This window comes from Erigeron canadensis, chromosome 8 (genome assembly GCF_010389155.1).
Source record: "Erigeron canadensis isolate Cc75 chromosome 8, C_canadensis_v1, whole genome shotgun sequence".
NCBI classification, from domain to species: domain Eukaryota; kingdom Viridiplantae; phylum Streptophyta; class Magnoliopsida; order Asterales; family Asteraceae; genus Erigeron; species Erigeron canadensis.
Genome location: NC_057768.1, coordinates 23,055,104 through 23,061,886, shown reverse-complemented (window position 1 = coordinate 23,061,886; position 6,783 = coordinate 23,055,104).

Below are 6,783 nucleotides of genomic sequence, written 5' to 3'. Positions count from 1 at the left end.
ACGTCAAATCCAAATTCGAGCATGATTGTCATATGCCCATTAGGGTGGGGGAGTGCTTCACCACCCCTCCTTGCACATCTCCGCTTTTTTTCCTCCTTCGTGTCCATCCCCACCTTTTTATATTTAATTTACTTTCTATTTATTTTTAACCAACTAAATAAATTAAAACTTTAATTTAAAAGTAATTTAAAACAAATATTACTAAAACATAAAATATTACATAATATTACTAAAATCATTACATTACATTATATTACTAAAATCATTAAAAAACATTACATTACAAAATATTACTAAACTTATTAAAAACATTACATAAACCTAACACTCGGAATAGTCCGAGTCCATAGTACTGTCGCCGTCGTTACCATGAATGTATCGATAGGATTCAGGAGACCCGATAGCGTCGCCGAGTTGAGGAGATACGTACTCCTCAGGTCAGTATGATAATCTACATGCTGACCACCACCAAAATTGTCTTGCGAGAATAACGCGTGGTCAAGCGTGGATGTGAAAGTGGAAGATGCAGTGGTAAGTTGAAAAATAATTTGGTCCAGCTAGTCGATCTTCTGTAGAAGATATACAACATACTCATTTTCGGCAGTATTCTGAACCCGGTCGGGAGCTTCAATTCGGTTGATTTCGGCTAGGTAAGCCGCCTTCCGTCGGATACACTCTGAATGATGGTGTTCACTTGAGATCGGTGTTTGTCGTCGTTGACCATGTGGGATTGCATCGCCATCTTAACATCCCTTAGGTTCATGTTTGCTATATGTGTGAAGAAGAAAGAATAAAGCAGCAAAAAATGAAGGACAAAAAAGAAGCAAAAGGCACAAATGGTAAAGAATAAAGAAAAAAGATGGAAAGAAAAAGGCACTATGGGCCCCCCAATTTTTTTTTAAAAGTCTAACAGTCAAATTTGCAAAACGCACCCGGTGACCAAAACTCTTGATTTCGCCCACCGCCCAACCGGTACCCGTACCACGGGGCAGTGTTCCCTTAGGTACCAGACCGGTACCGGTTGGGTGCCTATCTCCTCCGTCCACCCTTATCACCTTGACACCTTGTGCAGTGGCGGATCCAGAAATTTTAGAAGATGGGGGCTAGATTTATAAGAGTACCTTACTAAAAAATTTTTAGTGGGTTTGTATTGATTGTTGAGTTTTTGTTTGGGGTTAGATAATAATAATCACTAGTATTTAGACTCTAACTCTCAATACTTTTATTACTTGGCAAAGTCGCATAAAAAAACACAAAAAACAGATGTGAATAGCCTGTGTAATATTGTACAAGATCGGAGCATTACAAAAAGAAATGGAACTACTTAAAAATGGGGTAACTACCATAGATAATTTTGGCCGACTAAATCAATCCTTCACAATAATAAACATAATTAACATATTAATACGTGGACACAAAAGAGCTATATATGTAGTGACATAAACGTGAACCAATTGAATTTTCTAACAAGTTAGGGTCTACTATCAAAATAAATAAACTTACTCCGTAACAATTGTGAGTTTAGGGTGGGGGTGGTGAACCCCCTAACTCATCATTGGATCCGTCAGTGACCTTGTGTGAATTGAACTCCTCATATAATTGGACAATTCTAAATAAATTTTCACTATAAAATAAAAAATTCTTTATCTTTTCTAAACTTGCAACCAAACTTGATTTTAAATTTTTCAATAATTTTCATAGATAAAAACTCTTCTCATTTTCTTCAAAGATGAAATGAATAACCAATGAGACAACAACTCACTGATACTTGTACCCTCTTATGGGTGAGGCCTCATGGGGAATCTCATTCCCGAATGAAAGGTACAGGTTCAAATCTCGTTTCGTTCCTAATAATATATAATTTTATAATTATATATAAGTTTTATTGTAAAAATATAGTATTGTATTTGATATATTAAGCTAAAAAAAGCAAATATTATTAAAATAAAATCAAATTTAAAAGCATATAAAAGAGTTATATTTAAAAAAATTAAAAAGTAGAAATTTTTTTTTATTTTGTGACTCGTGACTCGGAACATGACTCGGACTGACGTGCACAACAAAACTCGAGTCATGCTACGAGTCTAGAGCAAAGTCGGGTCATCTAACGAGTTGTCTTGTTTTCACTTAATTTCGACTCGACTCATTACTCGTACGAGTTTGAAAACTATGCCCATAATTACCTTGTGTGAATTGCCACTTCATGTAGGGGTGAGCAAAACCCAAACCGGAAAAAACGTCAAAACTGAAAGCCGAACGAAATCGGTTGGTTTGGTTTTCATTTTCAAAAAACTGAACGAGTCAATTCGAATTTTGGTTTCATATGCAAAAAAACTTATCAAAAATCGAATCAAACCGAACTAATAATTTTTTTATTTATTTTATATTTATATTAAATTACATTTATATTTATTAAGTATACTTAGTAAATATGTTAATATATTTAAGACCAAACGAATCGGTTCGGGTTTTGATTTTAGACAAAAGCCGACTTAAAATAACTTACTCTCACAGTAACTTCATGTAATTAGATAATTCTTTCATACTATTTGTTGACCACTTCATGTTATGGGCTGCGTTATTGAAAAAAGACCTATCTATGTATATCTATATCTATATCTATTTATGCTACGTATAAAAATAATAGTCTTTAGTTGAAAGTTACATGGATAGAAATATCGAAACTACCATCTATAAAAAAGCTCTTCATTTTTCATTTGTAGTTATTCACACACGCAGCTGTCTCTCAATATCTCTCCCTCTCTTTTAATGACTTTTAGTATTATCAACTCCAACGCTCGGGTAACAGGCTAGTATACACTTACAAAAGTTATCCAAAGATGTAAGGGCCATAATTTCGCCAATTTGTTAAATCCTTCCCATCTGCTGGATACCGTTTACCAACTATCGACGTGTATTTCTTTAAGGGATAATGGCACGTGAGTGTAACCAACTATGACCAAAAGGTTATATAATGTAACCAACTACTCGACTAGCTATGTAGTGTAACCAACTTTGTTTTTTGGGTTATGCAATGTAAGCAACCGGATACAAAACAAGTTGCCGATTACCACCTTTATTTTTATGGGATAATGGCACCAGAGTGTAACCAACTATGACCAAAAGGTTATGTAATGTAACTAACTACTCGACTAGCTATATAGTGTAACCACCTTTGTTTGTTGAGTTATGTAATGTAAGCAACCGGATGAGAAACAAGTTGTCGGTTACCACTTTTATTTATATTCTTTTTTTAATTAAAAAAAGGGGTCACGTGTCACATATATTAAGAATATATATTTACTAATTATTTATATATAAACAGTTATATTTATATGTATATATATACACCTCTTTTCTCTATAAAATACACCACATTGATCATGGTGGCGACGGTTTTGATTTTAAAGATTCCGGTAACAAGCGACCTCTCTTTTCTACGAATCGGCGTGGTGAAACCATTTGTGTACGATGGCGAAGGAGAAATTTATATAGATATAGATATATAGTGATAGATAGAAGAAGATATATTGATTGATGGTGATATGGTATGTAACAACCGTCTTAGAAATGTTCTAAATAAGTTCTTTGAAACGTACTTTCGCCACTAGAACGGCTAGACAGTTCAATTTATTTAAGTTCTTGACGTGCTTTAGACCTAAATTATGTGTTTATATGAAGGTCAATTCGATCTTAAATCCTGATTTATATGACGAGTTCATGATTAAGTACGATAAAATATTAAAGTTCGGTTCGTAAACGTTCGTGTTCATAAAAGTTCTAGTTCAAAATGTTCGCAAATAGTCGTTGCATTTATTGAGTTCATTTATTATGGGAATGTATAAATAGAAAGAGATGGAAACCTTAGAGAGAGAAAGAATTACTATTCATCTTCTTCCATATTTCACTTCTCTCACTAAAACACACACTTGCAGCCACCAAAACATACACACAAAGCATCTCTTGATTTTGGATTGTTAAATCAAAATCGTTTGTACTTTTAGCATCCTTGTGATAATCAAAACATATTTCTGGAATCAAATCTCATGTAACAACAACAATTTATGAGTTTTTGATCAAATTAAAAGTGTACTTTCTCAAGTTCATGTTCTTGATGATTTGGTCCAATTTTGATGGAAAATCGTGTTAATAGTTAATGGGTTTGTGTCTAAATGTGTTTAATAACATTTGTGTGAACAAATTTGAGTCATAACATGCTTTAATCTACAAAACCCATTTTTGAATATGAAAGTACAACTTGTTCTTGAGTGCCATGACTTGTTCATGTTATAAATGGTCTTGGAAAGCATTAAAAGTGATATAAGTTGTTGTTATTGTACATATACGTACTAGTGCTATGTTCTAACAAGTCCATAAATCGATCTAGACCTTCGTATATGTGCTTGTTCTTGTTTAGCTCGTGTGGATCATAGAACGATCTTGTCCCAAGATCGTTCTAGGCAGCCCACTTTGGTACTTTGAGCTTGTTCGTTCGATCTTGTGTGGTGTTGTGATGTTGTTGGTACGTTTACTGGGTAACTGATCCTTTGGATCGGTTTTGCTCAAACACTTGACCTAGAAATGATCTTGTACACTTGTTCTTGTCCTTGGAATGGGACGATCTTGACTTGATGATACCTAGGACAATCTTGACTTGGTGTACCTAGGACGATCTTGACTTGATGATACCTAGGACGATCTTGACTTGGTGTACCTAGGACGATCTTGACTTGATGATACCTAGGATGATCTTGTGCTTGGTGTACCTAGGACGATCTTGTGCTTGGAACCTAGGACGATCTGAACCTAATGAAACCCTAAATGATCTTGCATGAATAACTTATCATATCTAAAGTTCAATACGATCTTGTACATTTAGAAAACTAAACGATCATGTTCCTATCATCTAATCATTAGAGCTAGTTCCTAAAACGATCTAGAACAACGTACATTGTGCAAACCCTAATCAAGTACATTTAAGTCATGATTCATCGTAATCATTAAAGAACAAGTTCTATGAACATCTAAATTGAGTTCCTAAAGCTAAAGTTCATTATTAAAGACACGTTCAACTTATTAACACGATAATCACTTATGTGTGAGTTCAAAGACGTTCAGTTCGAGTCCAGTTCATGTACATAAAGTTCATTCAAACTCTTTTGAGTCAAAACGTTCAAAGATCTTCAAAGGACCAAATCATCAGTTCATCAAGGACATTTCAGTGATTAAATAATCACATGAACTAATATATGTACTTATTTATGATCAATGACATGTACTTAGGCTTTCATCAAGACGTGCGTGGATTTTGATAGATATAACTTGTACTTGTTCTCTGTGCGTGTACCAGATCACGGTGAGTTTACTAATCCCCCTTTCGTACATTTTGTTCAAGTTCTTTTATCGGGGACTGAAAAGCATGAAAACTATTTTGTACTTGTACATATGTTCTTGAACTACTCTACGTACTATATTATGATCTTGAACTACTTATGATATGATTCTTAAACTGTTTAAAAGAGTATTTAAGTCTTGAATGGGCAGGATCTTAAATACATTTATACTGTTGTACTTAATCTTTATTATGTCCTAGTTCGTACTTGTACTTGTTCAGTTCTTATTCACTGCTATCAATTCATATCCCACAGTTCAGGGAATGAACCGTAGGTAATTATGGACAGCGCTGTTTAGGGTAGGCCCACCCTTATTCTCCACAATTCTGGAGAATGCATATTACTTGTTCTTGTTCTTGTTCTGACCTAGATCTTACTTGACGTGCTTGAACTTTATGAGCATATCTTTACATTACAGTTCAGTGTTGGCCAATCGGGTTAGCAGTGACAATTTATATCTATGGTTCATTATATGTTCTTGTTCAGTTCTTACTATTATAAAGTACTTTGGTTCAACGTACAAATCTTGTGATCTTGTTCTTGTGATCTTGTTCTTATTATACATATACACTAATATGTAGACTAAAATGTACATTATGTGAATCTCACCAACTACTTTTGTAGTTGACCTTTTGAACTTACATGCTTTTCAGGCTAGGCTTATAGATCTTGTTAGCATAGGAGTCTTCCTCTTTTAAGCTCATCCATTTGGTGATTGTTCGAGCGTTCAAGATCAGGAGCTGTGAAGACCTTTCCTTTGCTATTTCAGTTCAAGTTCTGGTTCTTAAAGACAATTGTCCTGTCTTATGATTATTGACTATTCGGGTTACATCCCTTATTCTGTAATAACTATCGTACTTCTGTTCTTTTAATGATTAATGGCTGTGTTGGAACTTGTACCGTGTGCAATTGTGCTTATCTGTGCATCCCGTATATTCCGGGTGTTACAGTTGGTATCAATAGCCATGGTTATAGTGAACACCGAGCTTTTTCCTAAGGAAAACTCGAGCTATAACTTGAATCCACTCTGAGGTGATCCTTTTATGACCGGTTTGAGTAGTAGGTACTCTTATCCTAATTAGATGTAACCTGATCAACTACATCTAATTACGATAAAAGCACCTAGGACCTCAAGGTGTGTCATTGAAGGTGTCATCCATCTCTTAGAGCTCTATTAAGAACTTCGTGCAATCTCGTTCTTGATCATATCAATTCTAGTTCATTCGTTCTCGTAAGACATACGTGCTAGTACTTCGACTATAGGCCTTAGAGCTTATACGACTATAGGTCCTTATCGTACGATCGACGACTGTTCTTGTTCATATATTGTGCTAACGACGATCATTTATTAACGTACTACGTGCTTGGAGCTATAGACTTGTGTGAAACG